The sequence below is a fragment of the Capra hircus genome, chromosome 14 (genome assembly GCF_001704415.2).
Source record: "Capra hircus breed San Clemente chromosome 14, ASM170441v1, whole genome shotgun sequence".
Classification (NCBI taxonomy): Eukaryota; Metazoa; Chordata; class Mammalia; order Artiodactyla; family Bovidae; genus Capra; species Capra hircus.
This window is the reverse complement of record NC_030821.1, coordinates 59,749,247-59,774,269: the sequence shown is the minus strand read 5'-3', so window position 1 is coordinate 59,774,269 and position 25,023 is coordinate 59,749,247.

Genomic DNA, 25,023 nt, shown 5'->3' with positions numbered 1-25,023 from the left:
ATTTCTAACAAGATAGTAAGGTAGCGATAAGAAATGTACCAGTTGTCATAGATACAGTTGCCATCTTTGGAATGAACGTATCTGTTTTAAGCCTGGCCACTTGCAGATGGAGTCTGACCTCTAAAAAAGTCTCAAGGACACTCTTAGTAACAGCAATTCAAAACCAACCTTAGCCTTGTGGGTAAAGGCGATGCAAATACACCTTTTCCTGTGAAAAGAACTGTGATGTAAAAGACAGTTTGTCTGGTCCAGACCTAGGTTTCTGACTGATAGGAGTGCCTTTGCTGTGTTAGTGAGGTGGTGCTTCCCAGGCTCCCAGGTGGCCTCAGGCTGGGGGCTGGTTTACCAAGGAGACTTGCCACGTGATTAGAGGGTTGGGACTTTCAGCTTCCTGACCTTGAGGAGGGAGCAGGGGCTGGAGACTGGGTTCATTCTCTCAGCTAGTAAGTTAATCAATCATGCCAACATACTGAAACACCGACAAATACTCTGGATGCCGAGCTCAGCAGAGCTCCCTGGTTGGTGAATGTGGACAGGCCCGGAGGGTGAGGTGCCCGCACTTACAGGGACAGGGCAGGGAGGCTGTCTCCCCTTCCCTCACTCACCCTATGGGTCTCTTCCTTTGGCTGTTCCTCCTGATTTGTATCTTTTCATAGTAAAACTGGACTTCCCTGGTGGCTCAGATGGTAAAGAATCTGCCTGCAATGCAGGAGAGCCAGGTGTGATCCCTGGGTTGGGAAGATTCCCTGGAGGAAGAAATAGCAACCCACTCCAGTATTCTTGCCTGGAGAATCCCAGGGACAGAGGAGTCTGGTGGGCTATAGTCCATGGGGTCTCAAAGAGTCAGGTATGACTGAGTGTCTAACATTTTCACTTTCATAGTAAAACTGGAGCTTCCCTAGGTTCTGTGAGTTTTTCTAGAAAATTATTGAGACCAGTGGGTTATAGGAACCTCTGAGTTTATCACCAGTTGGTCAGAAGTTGGGGGAGGACCTCAGAATCCTTGAAGTGCAGCTGACCCCGGCGTGAGGGCAGCCTTGCTTGGCACTGTTCGCTTTGCAGTGTAGTGTCTGTTCAGACTCCAGGTGGTGAGTGCCAGTATGGACTGCAGGACAAAACAGAATTTGTTGTTGCTCAGTCATGTGCGACTCTTTTCAACCCCATTAACTGTAGCACTCCAGGCTTCCCTGTCCTTCACTATCTCCTGGAGTTTGCTCGCTCATGTCCTGTGAGTCTGTGATGCCATCCAACCTTCTCATCCTCTGTCGCTACCTTCTCCTTTTGTCTTTGATCCTTCCCAGCATCAGGGTCTTTTCCAGTGAGTCAGCTCTTTGCATCAGGTGGCCAGAGTATTGGAGCTTAAGCTTCAGCTTCGGCATCAGAACAGAATAGACCTCTGCTGGAGAAAGGGGAGAACAGCTCTGAATCCAGCCGTGGCTGTTGGGAAACAGTTCTCTGGAGATCTCCTGCCGGTTACCCATCTTGCCATCAAGACACTGGCTGCTGTTTGTTCTCTTTCCGAGGATGTGTGTTTAGCAGACAGCCCAGGAGGACAGAGATGTGTCTCTCTCCAGAGTAAAAGACAGATATGCTTACTGTCCTTTAATAAGAATTGAATTTCATGAACCCAGGGTTCCTCTTATATGACCCAACACATTGCACATCCAGGTGTTTTCTGGCCCTCTTAACATCACTCCATGGGGTTGGGGCCAAGGGGACTGGCACAAAAATGCTCACTCTTTGGCCACTTCTTTTGCTGTGAGGAGTAACCTGTTTTTGTGTCCAACTCAATAGTGTTATGAATTCAGCAGCGTCTGTGAACTGGGGCAGCTAGCTTGTGACTGGGAGAAGCTCAGACCCTCAACCTGCAGTTCTGGACAGTGCCCCCATTCGTTTCAGGACCTTGGGAAAGTGAACATTATGGACCTGAATTTTAACACCTGTATTGTGCTAGGTCTTCACAAAGGTCCATACAGTCAAAGCCATGGGTTTTCCAGTAGTCAGGTATGAATGAGAGTTGGACCATAAAGACGGCTGAGTGCTGAGAACTGATGCTTTTGAACTGTGTTGTTGGAAAAGACTCTTGAGAGTCCCTTGGACTGCAAGAAGATCAAACCAATCAATCCTAAAGGAAATCAGTCCTGAATATTCATTGGAAGGACTGATGCTGAAGCTGAAGCTCCAATACTTTGGCCACCTGATGCAAAGAACTGACTCATTTGAAAAGACCCTGATGCTGGGAAAGATTGAAGGCAGGAGGAGAAGGGGACGACAGAGGATAAAATAGTTAGATAGTATCACTGACTCAATGGACATGAGTTTGAGCAGACTCCGGGAGATAGGGAAGGACAGGGAAGCCTGGTGTGGTGCAGTCCATGGGGTTGCAAAAATTTGGACATGACCTAGGGAATGAACAACTACAAACTCTAAGAGTCAAAGAGTCACTGTAGTTTACCAGTTCCTTTAGTCTATGGTGCTTACCAATGCTCTGTATAGTTTTCCTTCCCGTGTATGACTCACAGAACTAGGTAGGAGAAGGAAGGAGGAAGGGGGAAGCAGGATGTGAAATGAGAGCAGAGGGTGGAGGAAGGTGAGAAAACTCACACTCTTCATCCAAGGGTTTGGAGAGTGTTTCCAAAGTACTGCGTGTCTAATGTCTGGGAATCTTCTTTCCAGGGTGTTTCTCCTGAGAAAAGAGGAGTATCTTACAGACAAAATTTATCTTTAGCAAATAGTTAATCTCTAGATTAATTAGACATTTTTTCAAGTGATGTAAATTATTTTGATTAATTACATTTATGTATAAATTTGTAAATTGTTTCTTTTTCCAGATGAAGTTGGTGATCCCACCATCCCCAAGGCAGAAGCTGGGAGGGGTGTCCCGAGACTCTGCTCTTCTCCACCCAGCAGACCTGGTCTATTGATTACATCTCCACCACACCCTCAGTTTCTCCCTTTTTATTCATTCCCACTACTTTCCTTAGTTCAAGCCTTTCTTACTTCTTTGCCAGAGCTTAGCAAAATGCTTTGTTTGTGATAGGTATATTAGTCTGCATTTTCTAGAGACACAGAACCTGTATGATGTACTTGCATCTTTGTATCCATGCATGTGTGCATGAGTGTTAAGTCGCTTTAGTTGTGTTCAACTCTCTAAGATCCTATGGACGGTAGCCCACCAGGCTCCTCTGTCTCTGGGATTCTCCAGACAAGAATACTGGAGTGGGTTGCCATTTCCTCCTCCAGGGGATCCTCCTGACCCAGGGATGGAACCTGGGTCTCCCACATTGCAGGCAGATTCTTTACGGACTGAGTCCCAGGGGAGCCCATCTATATCTATATCTGTATTTTAATCATGTTTGCAAAGTCCCTTTTGCTGACACATTCATAAGTCTCATGTTAGAATGTGGACATCTTTGAGGAGCCATCTTTCTCTCCCTCGGTCAATAAATACCACAACTAACAAATACTGATGAGTTAATGAACTATTGGTATAGTCACTTAACTGGTTTCTTTGAGTCCAGTTTCATTGCCTTCAAGCTTAGCCACATTATCAGAATGGTAATTACAAAATAAATGTCACGTCTTTCCTCTGTTTGAAATTCTTGCGTGGCTTGTCACAGACTGTAGCATAAAATCCAAACTCCCCTCACAGGATGCACCACCCACCTTCCCCACAGCTTCTTTCATAGCCCTACTGTATATAGTAGGTTAAATGATACAAAATTACTGATAATTGACCCATTTTGAATTAGAAAAATTGCAATTTATGCAGTTCAACTTCACATTGTCATTAACCATACTCATACGCTGTCTCAACATAGTGTATGTTTGTCTCAGTGTGGCAAGATTTCTCCCATTTCCCCTGTTCTTGTTGAAGCTCTTCACTTCTGTGTATAAATATAGCCCACCAAGTTCCTCTGTCCATTGAATTTCCCAGACAAGAATACTGGAGTGGGTTGCCATTTCCTTCTCCAGGAGATCTTCCCAATCCAGGAGTCGAACTTGTGTCTCCTGATTGCCAGGGGGATTCTTTACCACTGAGCCACTAGGAAAGCCTGTTGCACAAATTATGAAGTAGTGTGATAAGGTTGTGTATGTTTTTTATATGAACTTTAGCGCAAGATGCAGTCTGAACAAGGCTTTATCTCTGCTAACTGTCTCACCCTAGATGTTATAATTTTGTATCCTACGGTGATCCTTCCCTCTGGCAAAGACTGAGGCCAGGTGTACAGAGAGCAGGGTGAGGCTGACACAGTGTTTTCAAGCATCTGAAGATCTGCTTGGGGGCTTGCTGAATTTCCTCAAAATGTTTGTATCCAAATAGGTCCTCAACAAATGCTTGTTGGGTGAAGAAATGAAAAAATTGCCTTTGCTGCACTGTTTTGTTGTTGTTGTTTAGTAGCTAAGTTTTGTCCGACTCTTTGCAACCCCACAGACTATACCCCACGAGGCTCCTCTGTCCATGGGATTTCCCAGGCAAGAAGACTGGAGTGGGTTGTCATTTCCTTCTCCAGGGGATCTTCTTGACCCAGGACTTGAACCAAAGTATCCTGCATTGCAGCAGATTCTTTACCACTGAGCTACTGAGTAGGTAGGCAATAATATTACTCAGTGAAAGAAAAAAATGCTAGTGCGTCAGGTCTATCCAACCCAGGTCCTTTCTCTGCAGAGGAGTTAGATGCTCAGCAGAGGTGAGGAGACTTCCAGGAGGATAAGACCTGCCCTGGCCTCTGATTGTCCACTGCGCCATCCTGCCCCCTGCTGCTCAGCTCATCAAAAAAACATGTATACTATCATGTAAGAAACAGATCACTAGTCTAGGTTCAATACAGGATACAGGATGCTTGGGGCTGGTGCACTGGGATGACCCAGAGAGATGATATGGGGAGGGTGATGGGAGTGGGGTTCAGGGTTGGGAACTCATGTATACCTGTGGTGGATTCATGTCAATGTATGGCAAAACCAATACAGTATTGTAAAGTAAAAAAATAAAATTAAAAAAAATTAAAAAAAAAAGAAATACATAGTAAAAACAAACAAACAAACAAAAAGTTCAGTGTTTCTTAAAGGCACAGGTTCCTCTGGACAGAATTTGTCACTCTCTCAAATTGACATTTGGAGTCACTTTCGAAGGAACTTCGTTTCTTATGTGTTATACTCACCAAAATTATATCTTCTCTGTCTAGGAGAAAGGCAAACAGATTGTGCCTTTTTCTGAGTATTAAAACCAGTATGAGACCACAACTTAATAGCAAAACACCCCAAATAAGCAGATGATTAAATGGGTAACAGGCTTCCCAGGTGGCGCTAGTGGTAAAGAATCTGCCTGCCAATGTAGGAGACACAGGTTTAATACCTGTGTTGGGAAGATCTCCTGGAGAAGGGAATGGCAACCCACTCCACTATTCTTGCCTGGAAAATCCCATGGACAGAGGAGCCTGGTGGGTTATAGTCCATGGGGTCACAAAGAGCTGGACACGACTGAACACAGTAGACACCTATAGTGTGTGCACTTTAGAGTGTATGAAGAGGGCTGGCCTCATGGCAAGTATTTTTACCATAAAAACAAACAAGCAAAAACAAAGGGAGGCAAGTAGACTCTGGGAGATAATGGATCAGTCTATTTCCTCGACTGTAGTGGCAGTGTCATGGCTGTTTTTCAGGTGTCCAACCTCATAAAAATGTACATATCAAATACATGGAGCTCCTCGTAGTCAATACATCTCAATAAAGTTGTTAAAAAACCATGAAACAATCTGAGACCTTCAGCCAGGGGTTCCAGTGACCAAAAGGAAGGTGATATTGATGACAGTGATTCATCATCCTCTGGGCCCCTCACTCCTACCCCCCACCTCCCCGGGCTTCTGGCAGTATTCGGAGCTCCTCTCTGCCTGGGCTGAAGAGACATGCACATGAGTATTGAGAGAGTAAGCGAAGAGTGAAGGTAATACTTGCATGTTGATGGTCTAGTAGGAAAGACTGCTGGCTTGTTAATTGTTAGAAGTCAGAGTTTAGTTTAGTTTTTTTTAAGTAGGCCTATCTTTTCAATGGAGCAACACTTAACAAATACCAGTTGAATTGAATCAACCTGCTTATTAATGGGGACTTGACCATCACGTCATGGTGTCTTACCGAACGAAAACATACTCTTCAAGGTGAATATTCAAAACATCATCTTCAGAATAAGGTAAAAAGCTCACATGGTCACATGCACCTTCTATTTGTATGCCAGAGAGGATCCATTGAACAAACAGGTTATTTTATTGTTCGTTTAGTAAAAAGTTTTATTTAAAGTAGATGATTTGGTTGGGTATTATAGGTAACTGGGATGGCAGGGAAAAAGCAGCTGTTGGTGATCTAGTCTGGGCATTTCTGTATGGAATGAGAGGAGTGCACTCACTGACACTCACTAGTAGTAGTGAATCTGAGACTAGCTCTGTTCTTGCCAGCCTGTGGTCTGGAGTTACCTGCAGTGCTTACTGTTGCTACAGGTAATCCAGGTGAAAACACAAACATTGCCGTTCCCTCTGGCCAGCACAGACAGAAGCCCAGTTCACTCCCAAGCAGTGTCTGGATCCACGGGTTCCCCAGGTTGCCAGGCCCTGGGCTCTGACGCTTCCTGACTCCAGCCCTTCTGGTAAGACATTCTGGAAGCAACTGAGGAATTTGTCTTGGAAATTACAGGTAAAATATATGCTTTTTTTTTTTTTCCTCCTTACCCGTTTTAAAAACAAGAATAGGTAATTAAAATGTTAAGCTTTATAATTAGGTCTTTAAAAGGGAGGACATCTTAAACTTTTACTGAAACATTGAAGATCACTCAGTGGTTTTGGAAACTATGCCAACGATGGTAGAGAAAGCAGGAAAGGCTGGAGCGTAATTGTTTTTAGTCCTGGTTGCTATGGGGAAGGTGAGGGAACTTATTTTTCTTGTAGGGCATCTTGGCAGATATTTCTAAGGAGGTTTAGCTTTCAGAGGTTGTTTGGACAACTCTTTTCTAGTTCAAGAACTTGTGGGCCGTGCATCGGAGTTAAGACCAATCCCACACATCACAGCATGCTCCAGGATGCCTGCTCTAGCCCTTCTCCTGGGCATCTTATTCCTCCCCCTCCTCCTGTTTACACATCTGTTGATGGGGACAACACCGGTAGGGCTGTGTGGGCACCATGTACAGTACGTTGTGAGCACCTGGTTCATGAACTGAGATCTTGTTTCTTTGGGTCTGATAAGTCTACATCATTCAGTTGGGGAGCCCCGTGTGGCCCAGGGGACATTTTGTGTCGTTGCTGGGTAGTGGCATTCAGTGACTTCAGGTGAGCTAACTTGGGAACCTCCCTGTGGACACTCAGACTCTGTCCTCATCTCTCCAGCATCGGGAACGGGGCCACTCTGCAGCCTCAGGAGGTGTGACTCAGGCTTTGGAGGCTGAACAACCACAGCTGATTGTGGGTGGGGGGGCGCCAGGCAGGGAACAGGAAACTGTTGGCACCCTGTTAGCCTGGGGGCCAGGGATCCTCAGGAGAGGGTTCTGTCAGGCTGGCCCCACCGAACTGAACAGAAGCTCCTACTACTAAACTTGGTAATAAATCCTCAACCTCTTTGTTTTTTTTTCTTCTTTAGTTGCTCAGTCATTTCCAACTCTTTGAGACCCCATGGACTGTAGCCCCGCCAGGCTCCTCTGTCTGTGGGTAGGAATACCAGAGCCATTTTCTTCTCCATTATTTCCTTTGGCATGCTTGAAATTAATGGCATAATACTTTCACAAGAATATAGCATGAATGTCTTTCTTCCTTTTGGCCAAGTAGAATTTATATATTTACAGTGCACCATGTGTTCTGAGTAACTTGAAGTGACTGTTCAGGTTCCTTGATGGATCAGTGTCATAGAAATGGGTGTTCAGTGTCTGCTAACATTTACTTTAGTTAAGCTCTTAAACTAGTCTAATAGCAACATAACACAGAAGCCAGACAGCACCCTTAGAAACTTCTAAACACAGCAAAGACCTGGGCATTACCAGGGTGAAAGGGCTCCTCAGCACCAGGAATTGCTAGACAAGTTTGGGGAACATGACTTAAAAGGTCAAGCCATGTAGAAAGGGAACATCGAAGTCAGCTTTTAAAACATACACTGTGACTTTTCAGGTGGTTAACTGACAAAATGTATAGACTCTGGCCATTGAATTATCTTACTCCAGGTTAACTTACTTAATCACAAAGTAATTTTAGCAATTATCAAACAGAAAAAAAAAAGATCAGTAAATATCATTGTTAGAACATTCTATGAGGAAATTGCTTTCTATGCATGGCAGGTGAATCCCATTATTTATATATCCTTATTATATACTAATTAATGCCATGGTGTTGTCATAACTATACTCAAATAATGAAAACACACTCAAATATAAATGAAACAAATTTTTCCTTTGAGAAGGTATTTCAAATTTTTATGGCATTTCTGGGACATTAACATAAATATCACTTATCCTGATAAAGTACTTGTGGAGGATGAAGAAACCTGATGGGCTACTGTCCTTGGAGCCTCAAAGAGACAGATACGATTGGGTGACTGAACAACAAGCTACAGGAGGCATATGGGATTGGCTGTGGAAGAGTAGGGGGGCTTCCCTGGTAGCTCAGATGGTAAAGAATCTGCCTGCAATGCAGGAGACCCGAGTTCCATCTCTGCATCAGGAAGAACCCCTGGAGAAGGGAATGGCAATCCACTCTAGTATTTCTTGCCCCTAAGTTACTTAGAGAAATGTGTGATCCTAATAGTAATAAGTAATTTAAAATGAAGCTTTCTAAAATATCAGCAGCTTTTCTATTACTCAAATGGTTTGAAACTGAGTCTCAAACTTCTTGTCTTAATCATGTTCATCTATGAAACTAGGGAATATAGGTGTAGCATTTTTAGAGCCATGAAGAAAATGAAGACTGATTGACAGTTGCTTTTTATTAAACAATTGTGTTATTCATATCTGAAGCTATGTGACATTTCAGAGAAGGCATCTTTGAATGTTGAAATTATAACATTGGTCTATGATATAAAAGCCAGTCTCTGAACTAAAAGAAAGATCTTGAGTAATTAGGGCTGGTGGAATGTCATTATACATTAAGAATTGTCATCTAAGACTTCAATATTAATTGATCAGAAAAGCATTTTCATGGCAGGTGCTAGACAAATGGCATCCGCTTTAACATAGAAGAGAAAAGCAGGTTGTGAAAGGTTCTTGAAGGTCCCTGGGGGAGTTCTGTGCAAAGAACACACAGCTAGGCAAACACTTCCTATTTCTATAGATTTTGCCCCAGATGGCGATACAGGCTCTGGTCGACAGGCAGGCCAGATGGACACCCCCTTTTTTGGAGACCCCTGCAGCTCCAAACCTAACCCTACAACACTAAAGGTGTCCCAGCCGTGACTGTGGACTGTTTCCCTTATGTCTACATCCTGTTATCTGCCCCTTGGTCTCACCACTCTGATAAGGAAGGAAATCAAATGCCAAGAAAGGAAGAGGAAAACCTAACTGGTTTCCCTTTAAGCCCAGAACAGAAGGGTCAGTGCTTGGGTTGGCTCAGGCTGCCGGGGGGCTTCCTAAGGAGATGGGAGGTGGGAACAGGCCGAGAAGGACGCGCACCAGGGCATCCTGCTCCCTCCCAACACCATGCCCCGCTCCCCCCAGTCTGTCTTTTCCCTCTCATCTCCATTTCCACCTGTGTGATGCAGAAAAAGGACCACTCTTGTAGTCTTGTTTGATATTTAAGAGCCCAGCACATTTTCCCCCCAGTCTTTAAACTTTTTATTTTGATTGGAGTATAGCTGATTATACTAAAGGAAATGGCAATTATGGAGTAGGAAATGGCAACCTACTCCAGTATTCTTGCCTGGAGAATCCCATGGCCAGAGGAGCCTGGCAGATTACGGCCCATGGGATCGCAAAGAGTTGGACACGACTGAGTGACTAAGCAGGCATGCATGCATGCATAGCTGATTAACAATATTCTGATAATTTCAGGTGAATCCTGAAGGGACTCAGCCACACACACACATGTATCCATTTTCCTCCCAACCCCCATTGCATCCAGGCTGCCACGTAACATTGAGCAGAGTTCCCTGTGCTACACAGTAGGTCCTTGATGTTTATCCATTTTAAATATAGCAGTGTGTACATGTCCATCCCAAACTCCCTAACTATCCCTTTCCCCTGGCAACAGTAAGTTCATTCTCTTAAGTCGGTGAGTCTCTTTCTGTTTTGTAGGTTAGTTTGTTTGTATCATTTCTCTTTAGATTCCACATATAAGGAATGTCATAGGATGTTTCTCCTTAAGAGCCCAGCATATTTTAAATGCCTTATACATGTTAACTACTGTTATATTTTTTGACACCCCAAGGCCCCTATGTTTGTCTAAAGAGTGGAAGTAGCTGGAAAGGACTGACCTTGAGCAGCAGTTTTGGCTGTTTCTTCAGAAATGTACATGAGCTCACCCAGGCGGTGCTTCCTCAGGTTATGCTGATGTCAGCCCTGGTGGCTCTAACTGTTCCTATGAAGTGATGACTGTCTCTAGAACCTTCCCGTCCCCATCTTCCGCTGGTAGGGCCTGAGGCTTCCATCCTGGCCTGTGTTCCTGATGCCAGGACTGTTGGGGCCAAGAGCATGGGGAGCACACCGTGCTCTGTTCACAGATGTACACCCGTGGTCTTCACCTCTGGAGGCCGCTTTCTGAATGTAAACTTGTTTTACTGGGAGGATTTCTCTCATTTGGTCATTACAGGGTCTGATGACCACCCTCAAATGGCTGCCACTGTTCTGGGAGGGCTGGGGGTGCCAAGCACCTGGCCTGTTTCCCAGTAGAGGAGTCGGGTGTCAGGTCTGGAGCCTGGCCGGGCCTGGGGCTGAGACCCCCGACCCATGACTCCCTAGTTCGGGCTGGGCGAGTGGCTGAAGCTCTCAGAGCTGCAGTCTCCTTTCTGGTACAGCAAGGAGAAGAGCGGACCTTACCTCAGGAGGGCGTGTGAAGGAAAGGGGGCCTGGCTGGAGTCAGCCATGGCCATGGTGTCACATGGCCTCCACGAAACCTTTTCCATTGCAACCCTCTGGGGTCAGGTGCCCGGCACCCCCCAGGCCTCCAGAAATGGTGGTGTCCAATTAGTGGCATCACTAGACCTGTAATGACAGGGCCCTAGGACTCTAACATGGGGGCTTCCCAGTGACTCAGTGGTAAAGAATCTGCCTGGCAATGCCGGAGATGCAACTACAATCTCTGGGTCAGAAAGATTCCACGGAGCAGTAAAGGGCAACCCACTCCAGTGTTCTTGCCTGGAGAATCCCATGAACAGAGGAGCCTGGTGGGCTACAGTCCGCTGAGTTGCAAAGATTCGGAAACGACTTAGCTCACACACACACACACACACACACACATGCACACGCACACACACACTGTGCTATCCTGTAGGTCTGTACTAGTTGTCTGTTCTATACACAGTGTTGTGTATGTGTGTATGTCAGTGCTAACCTCCCACTTGGAGCATCTCGCCTTGGTGACTGCCATTCCTTCCTTCCTAAGAGCTGTCTTTGTTCAGTTGGTATTCTTCCTGTCGGAGCTGTGGCTTTGTTACCTAGGCTGGCCCAGGAGAGCTGTGGCTGGTGGTGGCTGAGCTGTGGAAAGGATCACTATTGAGCTCAGCATCCCTCCCCCCTCCCCAGACCCCAGGCTCTCACCCCCTGATTCCAGAGTGAAAGGGAAAAGATAAGAGATTAAATACTGATGAGTTATTTACAGGGGGCTCAGGTCAGCAACTGCTACAAGCCACAGAGCAATCTGATACGACCAGGAAAGTGCTGACATGGATGGCACTAACAGAGGGAAGGGTTCTTGGGCCTGGAGGCCTTGGGGGTGCCTGGCGGAGTTGGTGGTGGGGCTCGGAGGCTTGCCTGGTTCCATCCCAGGGTGGGTGGAGTGGGGACAGAGCTGACTGGTCCCCTTGAAAGTCCTAGATGCAGTTCTGAGCCCTTCCTTTGGCCTGGGTTTTCCCTGATTTTCTTACAGTTGATCTGAACACTTAAAACCTTGTAGTGCAAAAGGCAACCTGACTTTTGCTTCTCCAAAGACAAATCTCAGAGGAAAACTCTTCAATATAGGCAATTATTCTGTCTCCTTACATTTAAGTGCCTATTTGACATATTTTGTCAAACTTCTCTGTAGTTACAGGATGTACTATTGTTATTCATCAGTTAAGGTCTTTAGACATACAGAGGGAAGCCTACACTTGGCAACATGAATAGAAAACTTCCATTATATTCTGGTAAAATGGCCAATTTGACATGGGCATCAGTATCTGAGCAATTTTTTTTTTTTTTTTTACAGTCTCAGATCCAAATACCTTTCAGGAAACTACAAAGAGAATTGTTTCTACAGCTTAATTCAGAGCTTATTAAAGTCATGGGTATTTCACTTATTATCAGGAGGCTTCCCGAGGAAAAGTAGGGTAGAAATGTAAGCACACACATTCTAGACTGTTACTTTTTAACAGGTGGGATGGAGAAGAAAAAATGTTCCTATTGGTTCAAGGTAATTGTTTTCAGTGTTATGGTCTCTGAACGCAGTAAGAAATGGGAAGCAAAATGACTTCACTTTATAGATTCAGGGGGAAAAAAAATCACTCTGTGTAGAAGAAGAATCTATTATAAAGTCATGGATTTGAGAATGTTTCACAAAATTTCAGGGTTCTCTGAAGCGTTTCTGTAAAATCTTTATGAGTAATGTTTGTGGTTGGTGTGATGTATTTGTGATTGCTGCACTAGGTCAAGCGTTGTCCAGACACTCAAACTATTTATTATACTGTCTGAATGTGTGTCTTGGGGGGTGGGGGAAATGGCGGGAATTTGTTTCAAGCTCAAAGCCTGGTACACAGTAATGCTTCTGTTGGATAATTCTTACAGAGTATAACTGAAACATGAAAAATAGACATATATGTTTTTTGTTAAAAAAATATGAATCCACAGTGCAGGTCTGGTTTGGTGGGGTCTACAGTGTGAGACAGAAGATTCTTCTATCTTTTCTCTCTGCTTTTATTGGCTACCACTCCCAGGGTTACCTTGTAGTCCAAGATGGCTGCTGGAGCGCCAACCGTTGAATCATATTCCAGGACAGAAAAGAGAAAGAAAGAAAACAAAAAGGGAATCCCTCCCTATTTAGGAGTCTTCCTGAAAGAACCATACTACACTACTGCTTCCAACTCTGGTTAGACCTGGTAGCAGATGGCCTTGACAGACACTGAGAAGTGTGCTTGACTTATAAAAAAAGTCAGAATCCTTTTATTAAAAAGGAGGGAAGAATGGATTTTGACATACAGCTAGCAATCCCTGCTATACATCTCAGAAAATACTTGTTGCAGGCAGCTGGACCCATTGGCCAGAACTGATGCACACGAGACCGTTTGTGGATTGATCTTCTCTCCTGAGAAACTGGGCAGCTCCTAAACCTCATAGTGTTATACACCCAGGACTTGGGAGAGACAATGCTGGCCCTGCACACATCACGGCTGATCTGACCTCTGTGGTCAAGGACAGGACAGCCCTAGTGCTGTCTGCCCTTCAGGAAGCTGGGTGTGAGCCTGAAAGTGTGAAACAATTGCTGTCAAGTTCCATCAGCTGGAAACCCAGTGCCCTGACAATAGACGAGGTGGCCTGAGAATTAATTGCTCCAGTTTTCTCCGCACACCCACACATGGGATGAAATCTAGGCTGGACTCTAGTTTCCTCATGAATTAAAAAAACGCTGACTTTTAAGTGGCTCCACCACTTAGTTTCTGTGCAACTGAAGATCAGTTGGTTAACATTGTGAGGCCTCAGTTTCCACCTCTTTAAAATGGAGGTAATATTGATAAAAGCCTGTTCTTTCATGGACTGGAGTATTAAGAAAGAAAGGGGGGACTTCCCTGGTGGTCCAGTGACTAAGACTCCATGATGCCAACGCAGGAGATCTGGGTTCGATCTCTGGTCAGGGAACTGGATCGCACATGCCACGACAAATATTTCACAAACCGAAAGTAAAGGTCCTGAGTGCTGCAACTAAGACACGATGCAGCCAAATAAATACATTTTAAAAAGAAGAAAAAGAATGTGGGGAGCTCTGCTCAATGCTTGGCATGTACTAAGTACTCAATAGTTGTTAATGGTAATTAATAATGCAAACAGCAGAACAAAAATCTTAAAAGTGATGTGGAAAATCCAGCAGCTTATAGCCTTTATTCCTAGCTTGTCTTGAGGGCAGGAAGAGTGCAGCTGGTGTCACAGTATTAATCCTTGCAGAGCATGGTCTTCCTTTTCCAGAAACCAGTTTAATCAGCATTTAATGGCCAGTGTCTCTTCCCTTTGGTATGTTCCTGCTAAGTCACTTCCCTCGTGTCCTACTCTTTGCGACCCCCCTGGACTGTAGCCTGCCAGGCTCCTCTGTCCGTGGGATTCTCCAGGTGAGAATACTGGAATGGGTTGCTATGGCCTTCTCCATCCTTTTGTATAGTTGACAGTATATGTCAAACTGTTCTTAGCTGTTTTGAAACAAATAAGCAAACACACAGAGCATGCCTTCTCGTAGGAGCCTAATGGCCGAACATGTTGACAAGGAAAGCTGGCTTGTGGTCCGGATGAAATCCTCTGCTCAGTCACCATTCCTGCTCTTGGCCTGCTAGACTCCATGTTTAAATATGAAACAGAAAGGATACCATGAGGCCCAACAGAGATCCAAATATAACTGAGGTTTGGAAGTGACTCACCGCTGCTACTGACACTGCCTCTTCACCCCGAGTGGCCCTGACAGGCTGTGTCACCGGGAGCCCTGTCTTCCTCTCTGCCCCGTAGGCTGGCCCCACCCCTGGACTCCCTTTGAGCTGGTCCTGCTGGACATGACCCGACCCTCCCCTACCTGCTTTGCTGGGATGTTGACACCTCCCCCTTACTCCTGTCCCTCCCAAATCTCCCCTGGCCCACAGAGCAGCCCAGTTTCTCCAGGGCAGCCTCGGTGTCTCTGCAGCTTGCACCATGCTTGTCTTCACTCGCTTAGAGCTCACCTTGCCTGGGAGGCGTGAATTCCGGCCCTAGGGACCATGTCTTAACTATTCTTGGCTGTATACCATGTCTGGTGTCCCCTCCCATGACAGCAGACAGGATCCAGGGCCAGGCATGGACTCAGGGCCCCTGTACAGTCCTACGCACCTCCATGGAACTGGGGCAGTAGGGGAGGGGAGATGGTTAGGACAGAAGGGCCAGTGAAATCAATCAGTTCAGTCATTGTTTGTCAGATGGGGTAATGATACCAGTTTGCTGAATCTGCCAAAGTACCATAAGCTAGATGGTTTGAACAAACTATTGTCTCTTAGTTCTGGACCTAGAAGGCCAAGATCAGAGTGTCCGTGGCTCTGGTTCCCAGCCAGGCCATGAGGGGAGGGTCTGTTCCTTGCCACTCTCCCAGCTTCTGGGATTTGTGGGCAGTCTTTGGCTTGCAGACACATCTCCTGATCTCTGCCTTCATCTTCATGTGGTGTTCTCTATGAGGGCCCAGTACTGTCCAAATTTCCCTCTTATAAGGTCACCAGTCATAACTGGGTTAGGACCCACCCTAGCACCTTGTTTTAACTTGATCATGTGCAAAGACTCAGCTTTTACAGAAGGGACCCTCCACAGGTACTAGTGCTTGTGAGGACACCCATCAGTCCACAAGGACGGCTAAGATCATCACTTACTGTTCTCTCTGCTGAAGGGTGATGCTCCTTACACACCATTTTTAGAATCTGGGGTGCTTGCGTTATTTTCCTGGGTTTAGCCTTAATTGATGTCTTTTGTGAGAAAGAATCATAAGTTAGGAAAACTTGGGTTATAAACTAGGAGGCTGGTTTGCTTGGATAATGGAGCTTGTTTGGAAAATTGTCTTCACATGGTTCTCTCAACAGACATTAGACCTCTTGGCTGCATATTTACCAAGAAGGGCAGCCACGGAGCTCCCTTTAGTCTCATGGATCAAGAAGCAGTTATTTAGAGAAAGTGACCTTGCCAGTGATTTGATGAAAGTCACCCAACCTTTGAAATCAGAAGCAATGCAAGTTTTGCTACATCTTCACTGTGAGGCCCCTGGCAAGTAACTTCATTGTCTGGACATCAGTGAGTCATCTGGAAAGTTCCGGCTTTAAGGACCCCTCTGACTGGAAGCTTCTTTGTAAGATGTGGTTCTTTTAGAGTGGAAAGCAGAAACGTTCTGTGAGGAATTGGAACTGTGGCTTGATGCTTTTGAACTGTGGTGTTGGAGAAGACTCTTGCGAGTCCCTTGGACTGCAAGGAGATCCAACCAGTCAATCCTAAAGGAAATCAACCCAAAATATTCATTGGAAGGACTGATGCTGAAGCTGAAGCTCCAATACTTTGACCACCTGATGTGAAGAGCTAACTCATTGGAAAAGACCCTGATATTGGGAAAGATTGAGGGCAGAAGGAAAAGGGGGTGGCAGAGGATGAGACAGTTGGATGGCATCACTGATTCAATAGACATGAGTTTGAGCCAACTCTAGGAGATAGTGAAGGACAGGGGAGCCTGGCGTGCTGCAGTCAATGGGGTCACAAAGAGCTGGACACAACTGAGTGACTGAACATCAACAACAATAAAGTATAGGAAGGGATCAAGCAAGCGCTTTCCTGTCCATTATCAGCGGTGGACACGAGGTGGTTGTGACCTCAGCACAGAGGGAAGGGACTGGTCCCTGCCTTCGTCTGTTTTAATGTGCTCAGCATCTGCTCCTTGCATGGGGCAGCCCAGCACAAAGGACACATGCCCTTTTTTAGGGTCACTGCCCCCTCACCCATCCTAGGGGTCACTCTCTGCTGGGTCTGTGGTGCCAGAATTCTCAGGGGTTGAATGCGTCATTTTATCCTCATGGTGACCAGTTTTTCCAAAGAGTTATTTCTGTAAGTATCTGATAACATGATCAACAGCCAGATCTGAGTTTTTACTTGTATTACGGAGCCTTCAGGGTGTCTTGATAATCTTGGCATAAAAAAGTCCTGCTAATAATAGCATCATTACTATAAATAGAGATTTAAGATGCCCTCTCCTTCTATTGTACTGCCTCTTACAATGCTCAATGCATCTTAACCTTTTTTCTTTATTTTGTCATAAAACCGTGACCCTTGATGGTTGGGAGCATACACAATAGACCAGATGTCTTAACCGTGTTTAGATAAATCAGTCATCACCTTCTTTTTCCAAGAAGAATGAGGCAGAGCAGCTTGAGTGAGGCGTAGACTCTGCTTTCCATTTGGTCTTTCCAAAGCAAACAGAAAAAAGACGTAACCGTCCACTAGCTATGCCGGGTCAGTGGTAGGGAATCAGGGTTAAGGATGTGACTGTTGTTATCGTAAAGAGAGGGAGGTCAGTGTTTCGTCTCACTTAAAGTTGAGGCTGAAAATAACTAACTCAGGAGAAAGAGGATTGATTAATGGATTGAGTTCTAGTTTAAGGTTTGAGGAAGAGATGAATTTTATATGAAGCTAGAGAGTCAAACTCTCAATACAGTAGCTTTTCCTTCAAATTGAAGAATGCTTAGATTTGCATTTATTTTTATTAAAAATTTTATTTATTTATTCATTTTTGACTGTGCCAGGTCTTCATTGCTGCGTACGGGCTTTCTCTAGTTATGGTGATCAGGGGTTACTCTTTGTTGCAGTGCATGGATTTCTCATTGCAGTGACTTCTCTTGTTGTGGAACACAGGCTCTAGGGCGTGTGGGCTTGGTACTTGTGTGGTATGGGCTTAGTGGCTCTACAGTGTGTGGGATCTTCCTGGACCAGGGATCAAATCCGTGTCCCCTGCATTGGCAAGCAGATTCTTAACCACTGGACCACCAGGGAAGTCCAGTGCGTGTGTTAGTCGCTTAGTCGTGTCCAACTCTTTTTTATCCTATGGACTTTAGCCCACCAGGCTCCTCTGTCCATGGGATTCTCCAGGCAAGAATACTGGAGTGGGTTGCCATTCCCTTCTCTGGGGGATCTTTCTGAACTGAAGGATGGTTAGGGGTCTGGTAAGAAGAAATTCTGTTGGGAGATGGCTTTCCAAGCAGTGGGAATGATAAGCAAGAGGCATAAAAATTGAAACCTTTTGGGAATTCCCTAGCAGTCCAGTGGTTAGGACTTAGTATGTTCACTGCTGAGGGCCCAGGGTTGATCACTATTTGGGGAAATAGGATCCTGCAAACTTTGAGGTGTGGGAAAATCATAAAAGATGCAGCCCTGAGCTCATAGACTGGGGCTTGGGAGCGTTGCCATCCAGGGATTTCAGACTTGGGTGCACAACTCTGAGAAGCCTGGGAATGGGCTTCACTTAGTCTGTGACATTTTGTTGAAACTTTGAGTGTATGTCCATGTTTCAGATATTTACTGCTACATAACTGCTCCAACGCTAAGACACTAACTGGCCTAAAATAGCAGCATCTTACTGTTTCCCATGATTTTGCAGTCTGGGATTGCTCAGCCAAAGAGTAGAAATTTGCCCTTGATCCCCAGCCTTGGGTTTGGGGCCTGGTTGTCTATTTTGGGGCCTGCTTTATGTTTAGTGCCTGCCCTCCTGCTGAGAGTTTGAAGCAACATCTACCCTGTCAAGGGGTTCCTCATCAAGGGCCACCTCTGGGGATGTTTCCACAATTCACACGTAAGTCCCTGTTGCTGTCAAGCACAGACTTTTTAGAAAAAAGTGAGCATCTTGAATAGCAGTTTGACTCAATATCAGTAAGAACTGTCTTATATGAAGTGAAAGTCAGTCATGTCCAGCTTTTTGCAAACCCGTGGATTATATAGTCCATGGAATTCTCCAGGTAAGAATACTGGAGTAGGTAGCCTTTCCCTTCTCCAGGGGAGCTTCCCAACTCAGGGACTGAACCCAGGTCTCCCGCATTGTAGGCAGATTCTTTACCAGCTGAGCCACAGGGAAGCCCTTCTTATATATAGAGCTGTCTCATCATGGGCTTTGTCCTAAGCCAATGCACCTCCACTCTTAGATGAAGTGAAGCAAGGGATGCCCGACCCTGGCTCCTGGATTCCGCAGGATCAGTTCCACCATTCCAGGACTCTGTTCCACTGGATGGTGTCTTATGATGACTTGGAATTAGGGGTCCTGAGTTAGTTGTTCCCTAAAGTACCAAAGGGGTTTCCCGGTGGTGCTAGTGGTAAAGAACCTGCCTGCCAATGCAGGAGACGTAAGAGACCAGGTGTGATCCCTAGATTGGGAAGATCCCCTGGAGGAGGGCATGGCAACCCACTCTGGTATTCTTGCCTGGAGAATCCCATGGACAGAAGAGCTTGGTGGGCTACAGTCCATGGGGTCACAAAAGAGTCAGACATGACTATAGCACCTTAATGCACAGAACACAGTGTACCAAAACCATGGTGATGGAGAAAAGCTGATGACGGGTCTGGAAAATGAAGTGCACTTGACAATTGGAAGCACAGAAAATGTCTGTTTCCATAGCACTGTGATTAACTAGAGGGAGGGGAGTTCTTTCTCACCCGAGGGTATGAACACACAGAAGGAATACCTCAGTTTTTCAATTGCTCTTTGCTGCATTAGGAAGTTCTTAGCTTATGTGCTGTGTGCGTGTCCTAAGGGGAAAATGAATGATTGAATGTCAGCCTCTTACCACTGATCAATGCTAGTGATCAACCTGCAACAGCCACTGTCCTGACAACTTCATTAGCAGCCACGGAAGTATGTTCCTGCCTCTCTTACATGACTAAGTGGCAACCTAATTGACACCAGGGCTTCTTCGGTAACTCAGTGGTAAATAATCAGCCTGCTAATGCAAGAGATGCAGTTTTGATCCCTGGGATAGGAAGATCTCCTGGAGAAAGAAATGGCAAGCCACTCCAATATTCTTGGCTGGGAAATCCCATGGACAGAGGAGCCTGGTGGGCTACTGTCCATGAGGTCACAAAAGAGTTGGACATGACTCGGTGACTAAACAGCAGGAACAACAAATTGGCGCTGAACCTCTTCTCATGCTTTAAAGACATTCTTCAAAGGTATATTCGATACCACAAAAGGCATTGTCAGCTATGTTAAAAAAATGATGCCACATGGGTGACAATGACAAGATCCTACAGGCTCCCAGTTTTACTTGGGATCAGAGTGTAATTGCTCATCTTTGTGAGGGATGTGTGACACTTCTGGTCATATCCAAAACTGCAGGGAAAAATGTTAGGAGTCTGGAAGTGAAAACATAGGGAAGTTATTTATTCCAGGGCCAGAGTTAATCTCTTTCCACTTTGGGTCTGGAAATTCACAGACTTTGTTTCCTTGATAAGACTTGGGGCATCATGGGCCAGTAGGGATGTGGTCGTGAGGCAACTGAAGGTGTGGACAGTGTTATCAATGGTTCCAGGTTAAATGGGACAGAGATTTCTGAAAACTTGACTTGATTCAACTGATCAGAATATGTTTTAGATTTATTTGCAATGCTGCTACTTCTAGTAGTTCTATTTACTCCTCTATACTTTTAAGTATGAAATGAAAACTTTTTTAAATAAGAGAAAGCTATCTGAGAGGATGGGAAAATACTGCCTATTTTTGGTATAAAAATTGTCTATCATTTATTTACTTGTGATTTCCACGCAAGGGGGAAAATTTTATTGTCATTGTATTGACTAAAATATAAATGCTAGAAATAATGAATCAGCACTCAAAATTTATAGCCTGTGTGATTTTTTATATGAAAAAATACTTTTTTTTTTTTTTTGCTTATGCAATGGTGAGAAAGAAGTATTTTTAAATTCACATTCCCTTCTTACTTGGTTCATATGTTACCAAGCAGTCACAAATGTTGTAAGTTGCTTATTAATAATAATTTTGGCTAACAGGATTTCTTAGTAGGTATTGTGACCTAGGGTTTCCCAGGTGGCACTAGTGTTAAAGAATCCACCAACAATGCAGCAACTGCAGGAGACCTGGGTTTGATCCCTGGGTTGGGAAGATCCCCTGGAGGAAGGCATGGTAACCCAGTCCAGTATTCTTGCATGGAGAATCCCATGGACAGAGGAGCCTGGGGGGCTACAGTCTATAGGGTCCCGAAGAGTTGGATGTGACTGAGCACGCAAGCTGCTTTATCTCATTTAATCTTAAAATAGTACTGTAAGACATATACCGCAACGACCTCCCCACATTGTGTAATTAACCAGGTCCCACAGCTGGAAGGCGTGCAGCGGCGGTGGATCAAGTGCAGGTGAGTCCAGGTCAGTGTCAGGTGTGTCCAGGGTGTTTAGTCAGTGTCCGCCACTGGCCTGGATGACCTCAGACTTGGATAAATTCCATCGATGAGAAGCTTCTTAGACATTTACGGAAAGGAGAAGACGGCAGAATTTTCTAATTATAGAGAGAGGATTGGCTCCAAGTAATCAACTAATTTCCTAAAGCATCTTAGCAGCCACAGATTAGTGGGAACTGTACCAAAGCAATTCTGTATTCCATTTCTTTTGACCTCCGACTTTAGAAGCGAAGTATTTTAGAATTTCTAACCAGCATCCCAAGATACTGCTGTACTCTTCAAGTAGAAACACCCCCTATTACAGCTTCACAAAACGAGCTGCTGAGTTCTTGTGTCCTCTTAATCAAAGGAAGGACTCTGGTTTGTTAAGCATAAGACACGGGGTTGTAGGCAAGCTACTTCATTGAATTATTGTCTGCACCATGTGAGCTGGTGTGAGTGTCCATATTTTGCTGGGAAAACAGCCTCTGGGTGAGTGGGATTCCAGCTCTGCCACATTCCCTTCTTAGAAATAGACTTATTGTCCCTTGAAAAGTGAGGGAAAGACAATGATTTCCTCAAATAAGCAGATTCTTAATTAACCTTCCAATTCTGTCTCAGTGCTTCCTCTCAATGGTTGGGTTGCAAGTCCATGTGAGTTTCAACTCAGAATCTGTTGCATCTTAGAAAAGCTGCCTGGTGTGTTGTTTTAGGAACTCTTGATGTAATCAGCGTAGCTTTGTCTGGGAGGCTGGAATCTGGGCCCAAACTGTCCAGATTTCCACCCTGTGTTATCTCGGTAGACATGCAGCTGTGAATCAGTAGTTCCAGGCAGATTCCTTTGATGGTTATTGACGTTTCCAAATGAGGGGGGCATGATGCAAGCTGCTGATGAAACTAGTCAGCACATCTCACTCACAAAGATTCCAGAAGCTTAAATGTAGGCTGAAATCTGCAGGCTAGAGATCCAGGGGTAATCAAGGACTCACCCTCCTCCCAGGCTGGCACCTGCCCTGTGGTTAACAGTGGGTTGGGTGTCGGGGGATTCCATCTCCCACCTTGTTAAGTCTGGGACATTTAGGATTATTGATTCAACTGTAGGAAGGAGTGCTAACATTCCTCATAGGGCTTCCCAGATGGCGCTAGTGGTAAAGAAGCCGTCTGCCAATGCAAGAGACGCAGGTTTGATCCCTGGGTCAGGAAGATCCCTGGAAGAGGAAATGGCAATGCACTCCAGTATCTTTTCCTGGAGAATCCCATGGACAGAAGAGCCTGGTGGGCTACAGTCTATAGGGTTGCACAGAATTGAACACGATTAAAGCGAGTTGGCATGCAGGCACACAGTGCCCGGGTCAGGGAGAAGTTCTGGACCAGGTTCTTTAAAACCCCAGTCCATAGTCAGGACCCATGTTTGGTTCCTGATTCAAAGCCCTGGAGGGCCCCAGGGTCCCTGAAGCCACCGTGGAAGGGTCAGCAGGCTGCATGTGGTTGCTGAGTATCAAGCACACTGCTTCCTCATCCTGCTTACTCCCCAGTTAGGGCAGCTGGGCACTCTATTCCCAACTTCATACCCAGGTGTCCACTGAGACTGTGTCTGGGTTCCTCATTCCTGTGAGTTAATGCCAGGGACCAATGTCTTCAAAATCGGTCTGCAAGACTGCCCTCTTGAATCCCCAGAGCAGCGCATCTCCCAGGGAACATGGAGCTCTGTTGCCTCCTAACCTCACATTCTGCCTGGTTCCAGAGACACCTGCTGTTTGGACTGGACCAGGTGCTGACCAGTGCTGTAGTGATCACACAGTGCGGTAAGAAAAGCCAGGGTCCCAGCCAGATGGACTTGACTGAGATAGTGGCTCCAACCTGCCCTGAACTCGCTGTTGGACCCTAGAGGAGGCTGTTTCCCCAGGGTTGTTTTAAGGTCAGAGTTGAAGTGTACAAAGCCCCTGGTGTGATGTCCGGCATGTGTTAGCTACTGCTAGCTGATAGTGTTGATTGTGTCTTTCAATGAACTCTTTGCACAGTTACTAATACAACTTAGGCCTTCTTTTTTGTTTCAGGTCTTAGTTGCATCATGCAGGATCTTTCATTGCTGCCCATGGACTTTCTAATTATGGTTCAGTAGTTGCGGCACATGGGCTTAGTTGCTCTGCCACATGTGAAATCTTTCCAGACCAGGGATTGAACCTGCATCCCCTGCATTGACAGGCATATTCTCAACCACTGGACCACAAGGGGAGCCCCTAACTTAGACCTTCTTAAGCCTCTGGGATGGTTGGTAACGTTGGAAACACAGAAGTTGGGACACAGAAGTCAGGACTCACATTCCGTACCAGCCCAGTGATCTTTAGAGAATGCCTATCCTGGTTTTGATGAGGTTCAGGCTTCCCTGGTGGCTCAGATAGTAAAAAATCTGCCGGCAATGTGGGAGATCCAGGTTCAATCCCTGGCTCAGGAAGATCCCCTGGAGAAGAGAACGGCAACCCACTCTAGTCTTCTTCCTCGGAGAATTCCATGGGTAGAGGAGCCTGGTGGGTTACAGTCCCTGGGTTGGACATGACTGAGCACACACAGACAAGGGGCTGGAAGGCTTGTCAGCTTGTGAAGCTACATTAGATAACAGAATGGTTTTACAAGCAAAGGGCCTGGAGTCAAGACTCTTGGATCATTGAAAATGAGACCATCAAACATTCATGAATGAATTCTACTTGCTGCAAAAAGAGCACGGAGACTAGAGAATTTTCCCTTTCTAGTTTCTGTGAGTCTGTGGAGAGGTCTCTTTCTTTTTTGTATTTTCTAATGTATGTATATTTTTTCTTTTAGCCTTCTTGGCATTTTTTTGCCCCTCAGATATATTTATAGATTCTACTTACAAAGCTTAAAATTACAACAAAAGTGCCATTTCATACACCAAGTTTAGTTCATTTTAAATCCTGTCTTACAAATTTCTCCTCCTACGAAGCAAAGCTGTCCCCTCCTGTTGCCTTATGTCTGTGTCTATTTTTGAATTACATTTACAGAAGAGCTCGTCCACCTTCGATTAGGAAGTTAATACCATCAACTGGCCAGCTTGTGGCTTTTATCCTATGACTTTAATTGCAAATGATGGAACATCTTTCCATTTTGGTTATTTCTGGGAACAGAAAGCTGATCCAAAGGCAGAAGAATACTCTGTCCTGTAAGGATTAAAGAAGCAATTTTACAGAAACAAGGTTTGCACAGTAGATGGTGCTTTCAGGATGGCGTGTTGCAGAAGATTGAGATGGGTCATGACATACGGTTGCTGTTGTTGATTAGTTGCCCAGTTGTCTGACTCTTTTGGCATCCCAGGGACTGTAACCCATCAGGCTCCTCTGTCCAAGGGATTTCCCAGTCAAGAACACTGGAGTGGGTTGCCATTCCTTTCTCCAGGGGATCTTCCCCAGCCAGGAATTGAACTCATGTCTCCTGCATTGGCAGGCAGATTCTTTACCTCTGAGCCACCAGGAGAGCCCCTGTGACATAATGAGTTGGGCATATTGAGCAAAAGAGAGGCTGGAGAAGCAAAGAGCCAGGGGATTGAGGGGGTCCCAAGCAAGCCAATCACAGCTCTGAGGTCAGAGTCAGGCTCAGAACCTGGGCTGCTGCAGGAGGCACATTTTGAAGGGAGTTTAGAAGAGTAGTTGCAATATTCTGATCTCACCAACGTAGGAAGCAGGACCAAAGAAGGAGCTGGACAACAGCCTTTGGCAACCAAAACTGCTTTGGCCACGA